The 12,876-nt window shown below is 44.2% G+C and overlaps 1 protein-coding gene across 3 annotated transcripts in view; it reads right to left on the bottom strand.

The window, feature by feature from the left end:
• Positions 1-242, bottom strand: part of LOC117522185 (zinc finger protein OZF-like) — a 58,272-nt gene extending 58,030 nt beyond the window's left edge. For all 3 annotated transcript variants that reach the window (XM_034183589.1, XM_034183587.1, XM_034183588.1), the window contains exon 1: positions 77-242. The gene's annotated coding sequence lies outside the window, so the exon portion shown is untranslated. The remainder of the gene's footprint in view (positions 1-76) is intronic.
• Positions 243-12,876: the final 12,634 nt, after the last annotated feature.

The raw sequence follows: 12,876 nt of genomic DNA, 5'->3' as shown, positions 1-12,876 counted from the left end.
GTTGCTAACGTCCTGCTAACATAGTCCTCAGCATCCATTACCGTATTTTGGCTCATGTATAAATAAAGTGTGTTACCTGCTGAAACGCACCACTCCACGGACTCGGACAAATGAGAAGAATAAAAGATTAATTTTCAATGTTGGAGAAGAACAGTGAACGTCAGCGAGCTGACTGTCACCTCCGTCCAAGCAGCACAGTGATTGGCTCAGACACATCAGCCAATCAAAACGCCGCTACTTGGAGCAGTCGAACAAAAATCAACATAAACTATGGATGAGGTTATTGATTCACTGGATTAAAAAAAATAGTCCGCTGACATCCTGGTCTCATAATTATGAGATACTTTTTTAATAACTTCCATGAAATGGGCTTCCGTACTTCCAGTCCCTCAGTAAAGACAAGCATGAGAATTCCCGAGTCATAATAAAAAAAATCAGCCAATTTGTAACCTCCTCCGACACTGTGATCACACACCACTTCTACACGCACACGAAGTGTGGATTTTCCCCGAAGATCTGATCTTCCTGGATGAATGAAACTCCTCCAGAGGGGCCACGGGGCACCCAGACTGGCATGTGCCCGGTTGGAGCCCCGCTTTGTCCCTCAGTGGTCGGTGGGTTTGTGTGAGTGAAAGCTGGAAGTCTGGAGGGGAGCGAGCCGCCCCGTGCTCCTCCCTGGACATTCACCCAGGAGCACCTGAGGAGAAAATCACCCACCAGTTATTTATTCAGACACTTATTCTGCAAAAAAAAAAAAGTCAACACAGCATTCTTTTGGTCCAAGGAGATAATTAATACAGGTTTTGACTGAAAAAAAAATTGGGTTACAAATGCAAATCAGGCTGACTGAATCAGACTGTGAATATCTGTCCAGACACTTATTCAGTTATCAGTTACTTATTCGACAAATTTTTTTTTTTCAATTTCAGACCAATTTCCTACATTATGCATCTCTGTGTATCCATAGGCATCGACCGAATAGGCAACTGAAGACAGACAGATGTGATTGATGACCTTAGACACGGGAAAGGGACCAACAAATCTGAGAGCACAGTTACGCGGAACCCCTTGGAGTCGCAAATGCCGAGTGGACAACCACACTTTTTGGCCTGCAGTGTAGGCCAGAGCGGTGGACCACTTATGGTCACCCACCAGCTTGTATAATGCAGAAGATCAGCTAATGGCTTGTTGAATCCGGTCCCAGGTTCACTGGCACCTAGTGACTAAACTAAGTACAGATGGGACCGGGGACTGAAGAGTCCTGGGTGAGAACAATGAGGGCTGATGACCGAAGATGACATGGAATGGGGAAAAACTGGATGAGGCAGAAGGCAAGCTATTGTATGCTAATTCAATCCATGATAACTGAGATGACCAGGTTGACAGATGTTGAGAACACAGAATTATAAACCTGTTTCTCAACTCCTGATTAAAGCGTTCTGTCTCACTATTTCCTTGTGGATGATACCCCGATGTGAGACTGGAGGTGGCCCCGAGGAGATGACAGAACCCGTTCCAAAGTCCAGCAATGAACTGAGGACCCCGGTCAGAGACAATATCCTGCAGGAAACCATGGAGACGAAACACACGAATGAGCAAAATCTCAGCTAATTCCTTGGCAGAAGGTAACCTAAGCAACAGCACAAAATGACATTTTGGATAACTGATTGACGACAGTCAGAATGACTGTGTATCCCTTAGATGGTGGAAGCCCAGTGACAAAGTCTACAGAGATGTGAGTCCAGCGTTGTTTAGGGATAGACATAGGTAATAAGGTTCCAGTTGGTGGACACGTTGAGGACCAGTGGTGGGTACAACTAACCAAAAAGTTAGCTTCGATAACAGATAATCAGCTAACTGAAAAGTTATCTTTTATAAAGCTAAACCAATAAACCACCCAAAAATTTATCAGAAGCTACAGCTAACCGCAAAAAAATTGTTAGCGGTCTAAAATTTATTGGAAGATAATTAGTCCGCTGATGGTTTTCAAAGTTATCTGAAAAGCTAATCCGATAATGAAAACAGCTTCAATAATTAGCGGTTAGCAGATTAGTGGAACTGTGCCACCATTGTTGAGGACTTATGCATAGCGCAAGTTTGACAGGCATTCACGAACTCAGTAACATCTGCGACCATACAGTAGTGTTCAGAATAATATTAGTGTTATAAGACTAAAAAGAATAATCCAGGTTTTGAGTATATTTCTTATTCTTACATGGGAAACAAGGTACCAGTAGATTCAGTAGATTCTCACAAATCCAACAAGACCAAGCATTCATGATATGCACACTCTTAAGGCTATGAAATTGGGCTATTAGTAAAAAAAAGTAGAAAAGGGGGTGTTCACAATAATAGTAGCATCTGCTGTTGACGCTACAAACTCAAAACTATTATGTTCAAACTGCTTTTTTAGCAATCCTGTGAATCACTAAACTAGTATTTAGTTGTATAACCACAGTTTTTCATGAGTTCTTCATATCTGCGAGGCATTAATTTTGTTGGTTTGGAACCAAGATTTTGCTGGTTTACTAGTGTGCTTGGGGTCATTGTCTTGTTGAAAACCCATTTCAAGGGCATGTCCTCTTCAGCATAAGGCAACATGACCTCTTCAAGTATTTTGACATATCCAAACTGATCCATGATCAGAGGTGTCAAGTAAGTACTTAAGTACTGTACTTAAGTACACTTTTTAGGTATCTATACTTTACTCCATTACTTATTTTTCTGCCTACTTCTGACTTCTACTTATTACATTTTCACACAAGTATCTGTACTTTCTATTCCTTACATTTTTAAAACAAACAGCCTTGTTACTCTTGGCTTCAGCGCACATCCACCGGCGCGGCTTTACTGAGGTGCCAGCGCGGAGTTATCTGACCATGGGTCCGAAGAAGGCACTGACGGCGGAGGAGGGAGACGATATCAAGAAGTCCCTGGACTTTTTGTCTGAGGAAATCTCTGTTGTTAAAATGCAGCAGAAATCCATTATGGAGCTGGTGGAAGAAGTGAAGGCTCTCCGGATCCAGAATGCTGAGAAAGACCGGCATCTGGTGCACCTGGAGAACGGTGTTGCGGAGTTGGAACAGTACACAAGGATGAACGACGTTATTATTACAGGAATTCATATTAAACCTCGATCCTACGCACGGGCGGTGTCAGAAGACAGCGGAGGGGAGGCCAGCGAGCAGGAGGCCAGCTCAGTGGAACAACAGGTGGCTGACTTCCTGCAATCTAAATGTATTCAAATGGACTGTAATAACATTGAAGCGTGCCACCCCCTGCCCAGGAGAGAGGATGGAGACAAGCGAGCAGTTATAATGAGGTTTGTCAACAGAAAACATAAAATGGCATTGTTAAAACAGGGACGGAAACTCAAAGGAACAAACGTATTCATCAATGAACATCTGACCAAAAGAAACACAGACATCACCAGGAAAGCTCGTCTCTTAAAAAAGCAGGGAAAAATTCAACAGACATGGACATCTAACTGCAAAACATTTATCAAATTGAATGGAACACCAGAACAAGTGAAGGTTATGGTAATCAGGAACATCGAGGAACTGGACAAATACAACCAATAAGGTATGAGGACACAAACACATCACAACACCATGACACAGACCAGAGGAACCTATTCATCTACTACGTCATCTACATCTGGAGACAAGAAGGATATAACTCAAAGGATTGCTGATCATGGAAAAGTAGAACTGAGAACATTTAAATACACAGACCACAATGTACTGGACTTGGAGCACGATATAGACCCGGACAATAATTTCTTCTCAAATATTAATAACAGTTGTTGCTATTATACAGATGAACAGTTTAATCGGATCATTAAAACGGATAACAAATGATCAATAATCCATTTCAACAGCAGAAGTCTGTATGCAAACTTTAACAACATTAAAGAATATTTAAGTCAATTTAAAAAAAAAAATATTTAACATAATTGCTATATCAGATAAAGGATAAAGATAAAGGAATGGATTTTGAACCAATCGAAGCAGTGGTTCACAGATTGAAGCAATGCTTCGACCTATTGTTTCGTTTATTCTTTCTTTCTTTTGCTTAATTTTCCCCCGCTAAATAGCATACTTCTGTGAGTATTATTTACCTTTTCTATGTTAAACCGACCTGTTATGGTCTTCTGAAACAGTTGATAGATGTATTTTATAACTTAAAAACGGGAGCGACGCTAACGCGTTAGCATGTCTATGGCATTTTCAATGTTAAAAGTTAGCATGAAGCAGTTCCAGCTCTCTTCACGTTCGGGTGCATTTGTTTTCAAATTGTAATATTTCTTAAATTTATTTTTGTTTATATATTAATAATCTAATGATAATTATTATATACAATTTCAGAGAAAGAGACAAAAAGAACCTGAATAGAAACACAACAGAAAATAAAATATAAAAGCAACTAACAATGAACATACATACAGAAATAAATAAGTGTTTCCTGTGAACACCTAGTGACTCTTACACCTCCTTTCATCCCTGTTTTATTTAAGTTTAATGACAGTTTGTTTCGATCAAACCGTATTTTCAATGTGTTAATTTCTTCAGTGATTTCCTCCAGAACTTTCTGCCAAACTAGAAAACTGCTGCATCCTAGTAAGAGCAGAATACTACTGGAATGAATCTGAATAAGGAAAGTTGTATTTTTTTTTTCTCACTAAATGGATGCTGCACTCACTGCAGTTTATTGTCTGGAATAGTCCCAGATTGCATTTCAGAGCTTCTAGAATTGAAACATTTTCATGCAGGTGGTGTTGGGGGGTAATTTTGGGTTTTGGGTCTTGGGCCACATGTAGAACGAATCAGTTTTTAAATTAAGCTTTCAATTCATATAGTGGCATCTACCTTTTTTTTTTTCTTTTTTTTTAAGGTTACTTTGTACTTTTATACTTTAAGTAGGTTTTGGAGCACATACTTTTTCACTTTTACTTGAGTAAAGAGGTCAAGTTGATACTTCAACTTTTACCAGTGTGTTTTTAAACTGCAGTATCTATACTTCTACTTAAGTAACAAATGTGTGTACTTTTGACACCACTGTCCATGATACCTGGTATGTGATATATAGGCCCAACACCATAGTAGGAGAAACATGCCCATATCATGATGCTTGCACCACCATGCTTCACTGTCTTCACTGTGAACTGTGGCTTGAATTCAGAGTTTGGGGGTCGTCTCACAAACTGTCTGCGGCCCTTGGACCCAAAAAGAACAATTTTACTCTCATCAGTCCACAAAATATTCCTCCATTTCTCTTTAGGCCAGTTGATGTGTTCTTTGGCAAATTGTAACCTCTTCTGCACATGTCTTTTATTTAACAGAGGGACTTTGCGGGGGATTCTTGCAAATAAATTAGCTTCACACAGGCGTCTTCTAACTGTCACAGCACTTACAGGTAACTCCAGACTGTCTTTGATCATCCTGGAGCTGATCAATGGGTGAGCCTTTGCCATTCTGGTTATTCTTCTATCCATTTTGATGGTTGTTTTCCGTTTTCTTCCACGCGTCTGTTTTTTTTTTTTGTCCATTTTAAAGCATTGGAGATCATTGTAGATGAACAGCCTATAATTTTTTGCACCTGCGTATAAGTTTTCCCCTCTCCAATCAACTTTTTAATCAAACTACGCTGTTCTTCTGAACAATGTCTTGAACATCCCATTTTCCTCAGGCTTTCAAAGAGAAAAGCATGTTCAACAGGTGCTGGCTTCATCCTTAAATAGGGGACACCTGAGTCACACCTGTTTGTTCCACAAAATTGACAAACTCACTGACTGAATGCCACACTACTATTATTGTGAACACCCCCTTTTCTACTTTTTACTAATAGCCCAATTTCATAGCCTTAAGAGTGTGCATATCATGAATGCTTGGCCTTGTTGGATTTGTGAGAATCTACTGAATCTACTGGTACCTTGTTTCCCATGTAACAATAAGAAATATACTCAAAACCTGGATTAATCTTTTTAGTCACATAGCACTACTATTATTCTGAACACTACTGGATGGATGGATGGATGGATGGATGGATGGATGGATGGATGGATGGATGGATAGCTTTATTATCATTGTCATTACAACGAGATTGCCACACTCACATTCCACAGACAAACAGCAATTAATCCGCAATTATTACTTGTTTACTGTAATAATGGCACACATCAGAATTAAGACAACACATATACATTTGACATTGTTTATGTGCACTAAACTTGAAACAGTCCGTTTTCCAAATTGAGGCGATGTGAGTGTGTGGTAGCCGCTGCAACTGGAGTCATGCCGTCTGCCAGCTTGGGAAGAATGGGGGCCTGCTGCAGGGGGTGCAGGAAGGTAAGTTCCACATTAATACATGTCCACATTTCTGAAATGTTGTACAACAGAAATGTTGTACAACAGTTTTTTTTTAAAATACCGGATGGCAAGCAAAACGGCTACTGTGACCCCAATTAATCACCTCCCCCTGAAAGAAGCCAGAAAGAACAACTTGAACAGTGGGCATTCAGCAGATACGCATTTGGGTGATTCTTAGACTACAGGCACTTATGTCCTTTGATCATATTGTATGAAAAACAGAAAAAAGGGGAAATTTCACACTTTTATAGTTATCTTTACAATGAAACTGTGTTAAGAAATTTGTTCTAGTAGTCTATGATGACTTTTTCACTTTTTTCAGCATCATTATATGCAAATATTGCCGTTTTGTGCTTGTCCCACACCCAGACTTTTGATCTTCAATGATAAAAATGAATGGTAAAGAAACGTTTTTTTCTAATGTTTTAAAATATCTCTGAATAAAATATCAGTAAAATAATCAAAACATAATTGGGGTATTCAATGTCATACAACTGTTGTGATTTTTTTAAACAAAATGTAGTTGTCCCACACTATTGCCGTAATTTCCACCACAACACTGTAATGTCCCTTTAAACAGTTTGTATGAAAGATTGTTTGGGTAGTTTCTATGGAGATAAACAGTGACATCAGAGCACATGTATATAGCGCCAAATCACAACAAACAGTTGCCCCAAGGCGCTTTATATTGTAAGGCAATGGAGTGGTGGAAATTACATTTACAAGGCCAATAGTGCCCGTAGTTAAAGAATCACCCATTTATTCCCTAGAGCAGCTTTTACCAGGAATTCTATTTCCCAGGTGATGGCGGAGATAAAACAAGAAGGTGGAAGAATATTGCTGGGATCGGACAGGGCATCAAGGCCATCATATTGTCTCGATAAACCGTCAGGTTTTCTGTTCTTTGTACAGGTCAGTAGGAGATGATGAAATCAAAGCGACTGAAAAATATAGCCCAACGGGCCTGACGGGCGTTAAGGCGCTTAGCTGTTCATAGATATGCTAAATTCTTATGGTCAATAAACAAATGGCATTTGTGCCCCCTTAAGCCAATGACGCCACTTTGACCGCTAGCAGTTTGCGGTCGCTGATGCAGTAATTGCGCTCTGCAGGAGACAACTTGCGGGACAGAAAAGCACATGGATGTAGCCTTTTGTCAGAGGGATTCATTTGAGACAAGATTGCCCCCATATCAACATCGGCAGTATCAACCTCAACCACAAACTGCCAAGGGGTCAGGAAGAAGTAGCACGGGTCTGCAGTAAAGCGTTGCTTTAGGACCTTGAAAACCTCATCACACTCTGGTGTCCACTTGAACGCCCGTAGGGACACGGTCACGTTAATACAGTGGAGCACCGACAGTACTGAAATTTCAGATGAACTTGCAGAAAAAGGTTGCAAACCCCAGAAACCTCTGAACCTCTTTACGATTGCTAGACACGGCCCATTCGCGCACTGCCGCCACTTTACCTGGGTCCATTTGAATCTTCCCTTCCGAGATGACAAACCCCAGAAAAGATACGGGTGGTCTGTGGAATTCACTTTTCTGCCTTTACATACAAATCATTGTGCAACAGGGTTTGCAGGACCGTATGCACATGCTGAGTATGGATCTCAAAATCAGGAGAGAAAAATCAGAATGTCACCTAAATAAACGAAAACAAACTTATTCAAAAACTCACGTAAGACATCATTAACCAGATTTTGAAGACGGCCGGTGCGTTGGTGAGCCCAGAAGGCATCACCAGATATTCGTAATGCCCGGTTAGTTTGTTAAACGCCGTCTTCCACTCATCTCCTTGTTTGATTCTAACCAAGTGGTAAGCATTGCAGAGATCTAATTTTGTAAAAATCTTGGCACCTTTTAATAATTAAAAAGCTGACAAGATCAAAGGCAAGGGATAACAATTCTTCACTGAAATTTAATCCTCGGTAATCAATACATAGCCGAAGAGACATCCTTCTTTTCAACAAAGAAGGAACCCCGCCCCTGCGGGCAATGACAAGGGACAAATCAAACCCGTGTCGAGCGGCTCTTGGATCTATTGTTGCATGGCGGTGCGTTCAGGAGCCGAGAGAGAAAACAGCTTTCCCCGAGGCGAACTTGCCCCTGGCAACAGATTGTTTGCGCAATCGTAAATGCAATGAGGAGGCAACGACTCAGCCTTAGCTTTACTGAACACTGGTGCTAAGTCATATAACAGTATGGTACCCCCGCAAGATCAGGAATAGCATTTGACGGAGGAGAACAGATCTTGATCAGACAATTCTTGGAGCAAGAAAGCCCCCACGCATTTATGTTCCCGTTGGCCCAGTTGAAATTGGGACTGTGCTGTTGCAGCCAGGGGTGCCCCAGAATAACGGAATGAGTCATTTCAAGGATTCAAAAGGAGTTTATTGTCATATGCACATAAGGAACATGTTCCCTGCACAATGAAATGTGTTTACTGCATTTTTACCCATCCTAATTGCCAGTTAGGAGCAGAGGTCGCCCAGCTCCAGATCTATATCCCTGCCCTAGGTCACGAGCAGGGCTGAGCAAACCATGACCGGCCTCATGACACACTTAAACAACAACACACATAAGCCGGTCCGGTACATGAACACACATAAAAGCACACACAAGAAAAGAATTGGGAAAAGAAAAACCTCCATTGCTGCTGTGTTGAACTCACGCAGCACCACTGGAGAGCAAAAAAACCCCATAAGCACAGAAAGACAGTCATAACAAAAAACAATCACAACAGACGACAGCCGAGACTTGGATGTGTCCAGTGTCCAGACAGACACTGGACACATGGTCTAACACATTTGGTCTAACACAAAGAAGCTGATTGACTCTACATGGTTGTCAGTGACAGTTAAGTGGACTGTCTGAATGTGGTGAGTAATTTGTCCCAGTTCATGATCATCCACAGCCTTTACCACCAGAGGTCACGAGAGGCAGAAAAATCTAAGGTGCAGGGACCTGGCAAGAGAAGATAATATTAAATTGGCACTCACACTAATCTTCAACCGCTTTTCCGGGTTCGGGTCGCAGGGACAACAGCTCCAGCAGGGGACCCCCAGACTTCCCTTTCCGGTGCCACACTGACCACCACTAGGGGATCCCGAGGCGTTCACAGGCCAGTGTGGAGATATAATCTCTCCACCTAGTCTTGCGTCTTCCCCAGGGTCTCCTCCCAGATGGACGTGCCTGGTACACCTCCCTAGGGAGGCGCCCAGAAGGCATCCTTACCAGATGCCCGAACAACCTCAGCTAGCTCCTTTCAACGTGAAGGAGCAGCGACTCTACTCCGAGCTCCCCACAGATGACCGAACTTCTCACCCTATCTCTAAGGGAGACACCAGCCACTGTCCTGAGGAAGCCCATTTCGTCCGCTTGTACCCGCAATCGAGTTCTTTCGGTCATGACCCACCTCTCATGACCATAGGTGACAGTAGAACAAAGATTGACCAGCAGATCAAGAGCTTCGCCTGTTGGGTCAGCTCCCCTTTCGTCACAACAGTACAGTAAAGCGAGTGCAATTTCCGGTGCCACACTGACCACCTCTAGGGGATCCTGAGGCGTTCACAGGCCAGTGTGGAGATATAATCTCTCCACCTAGTCCTGTGTCTTCCCCAGGGTCTCCTCCCAGATGGACGTGCCTGGTACACCTCCCGAAGGGAGGCACCCAGAAGGCATCCTTACCAGATGCCCGAACAACCTCAGCTAGCTCCTTTCAACATGAAGGAGCAGCGACTCTACTCCGAGCTCCCCACAGATGACCGAACTTCTCACCCTATCTCTAAGGGAGACACCAGCCACTCTCCTGAGGAAGCCCATTTCGTCCGCTTGTACCCGCGATCGAGTTCTTTCGGTCATGACCCACCTCTCATGACCATAGGTGAGAGTAGAACAAAGATTGACTAGTAGATCGAGAGCTTCGCCTTTTGGGTCAGCTCACTTTTCGTCACAACAGTACAGTAAAGCGAGTGCAATACCGCCCATGCTGCACCGATTCTCCGGCCAATCTCACGAGCCATCGTCCCCTCACTCGTGAACAAGACCCCGAGGTACATGAACTCCTTCACTTGGGGCAAGGCTGTATTCCCTACACGGAGTAGGCAATCCATCGGTTTCCTGCTGAAAACCATGGCCTCAGATTTAGAGGTGCTGATACACATCCCAGCCGCTTCACACTCGGTTGCGAAGTGTTGGAGGTCACCGGCCGATGAAGCCAACAGGACCACATCATCTGCAAAAAGCAGTGATGAGACCCTGAGCCCACCAAACCGTTAACCCTCCTCCCCCGACTATGTCTCGATATCCTGTCCATGAATATCACAAACAGGATTGGTGACAAGGCACAGCCCTGGCGGAGGCCAACCTCCACCGGAAATGAGTCCGACTTACTGCCGAGCACCCAAACACAGCTCTCGCTGTGTGAGTACAGAGACTGGATGGCCCCGAGAAGGGACCCCCTCACTCCATACTCCCACAGCACCTCTAACAGCATCTCCTGGGGTACCCGATCATACGCCTTCTCCAAGTCCACAAAACACATGTAGACTGGGTGGGCATACTCCCAGGCAACCTCCAGGATCTTTATTGTGGGCAGTCTAAGGCACACCTGTGCACTACTCATGGTGTCTATTCAGCATCTTGATATGGCACACCTGTGAGGTGGGATGGATTATCTCAGCAAAGGAGAAGTGCTCACTATCACAGATTTAGACTGGTTTGTGAACAATATTTGAGGGAAATGGTGATATTGTGTATGTGGAAAAAGTTTTAGATCTTTGAGTTCATCTCATACAAAATGGGAGCAAAACCAAAAGTGTTGCGTTTATATTTTTGTTGAGTGTAGTTACTGTCCCAGACCTCAACGCAATGTTGAAGAGACGTCTCATCCAAGACAATCCCTCCACACCCAGAGCATTATCCAGAGCCCAGTATTTCTGGACAGATCTCATCAACCCCCGGGGCCTTGCCACTGCGGAGTTCTTTGACTACCTCAGTGACTTCCACCAGGGAAACTGATGAAAATCCTCCATCAACTTCCAGCTCTGCCCCTACTATAGAGGGCGCTCCGGTCTCATTTCAGGAGTTCCTCAAAGTGTTCCTTCCAGCGCCAGATTACATCCTCAGTTGAGGTCAACAGAGTCCCATCCATACTGTAGACAGCTCGGATGGTTCCCCATTTTCCCCTCCTGAGGTGCCTCACGGTCCACCAGAAGCATCTTAGTGCCGACCGAAATTCCTTCTCCATGGTTGCTCCCAACTCCTCCCACACCCGCTACTTTGCCTCCCCCACAGCACAGGCTGCTGCCCTTCGGGCCTGACGGTACCTTTCAACTGCATCTGGAGTCCTCCGAGATAACATATCCCAGAAGGACTCCTTCTTCAGTCGGACGGCTTCCCTGACCACTGACAGTGTTCGAGGGTTGCCGCCCCTTGAGGCACCTAAGACCTTCAGGCTACAGCTTCAGCAGTGGAAGCTTGTACATTGCCCATTCTGGTTTAATGCCCCCAACCTCCACAGGGATTCTAGTGTAGCGGGATGAAGGTCCCGGGTCCTGATTGAAAAGATGTTCCCACTAGCGTGGCTAATGGGGAATTCCCCTTTGGCTAACCTGGTAGAGGAATAGTCTTTAGTGCACGCCGTCCGGGTTCGATCCCACTGCTGTCCCTGCCACAAAGGTCCTGTGGTCACAATCTGGTGTCACGAACAGGATGTGGGTAGTCACAGAACATGCTTAAATGCACCTGTGACTTTGGGACTAAGTCAAAAATGGTGGGGAGATATGTAGCAGGATGAAGGTCCCGGGTCCTGATTGAAAAGACGTTCCCGCTAGCTTGGCTAACAGGGAATTCCCCTTTGGCTGACCTGGTAGAGGAATGGTCTTAGTGCGAGCCATCTGGGTTCGATCCCACCGCTGTCCTGGCCACAAAGGTCCTGCGTTCACATTAGAGAAGCTCTGCCGGAGGTGTGAGTTGAAGATCTGTCGAACAGTGGGCTCCTCCAGATGTTCCCAGTTCACCCGCACTATCCGTTTGGGCTTACCAGGTCGGTCCAAAGTCCTTCCCACCCTCTGATCCAAGTCACCATCACATGGTGATCAGTTGACAGCTATGCCCTAGCTCTCTTCAACCGAGTGTCCAGAACACGCGGCCTCAAATCAGATGATACGATCAAAAAATTGATCACTGATCTTCGGCCTAGGGTGCTCCGGTACCATGTACACTTATGAGCATCCTTATGTTCAAACATGGTGTTCATTATGGACAGTCCGTGACTAGCACAGAAGTCCAATAACAAACGACCATTCGGGTTTAGATCAGGGACGTCGTTCCTCCCAATCACACCTCTCCAGGTGTCTCTGTCATTGCCCACATGTGCGTTGAAGTCCCCCAGCAGAACAATGGAGTCCCCCACCGGAGCCCCATACAGGACTCCACCCAGGGACTCCAAGAAGAACGAATTCTCCAAAATGCTGTTCGGTGCATACACACAAACAACAGTCA

This window comes from Thalassophryne amazonica, chromosome 12 (assembly GCF_902500255.1).
Source record: "Thalassophryne amazonica chromosome 12, fThaAma1.1, whole genome shotgun sequence".
In the NCBI taxonomy this organism is placed as follows: domain Eukaryota; kingdom Metazoa; phylum Chordata; class Actinopteri; order Batrachoidiformes; family Batrachoididae; genus Thalassophryne; species Thalassophryne amazonica.
Note: the sequence above shows the minus strand (reverse complement) of the source record. Positions and strands in the feature narration are given on the sequence as shown.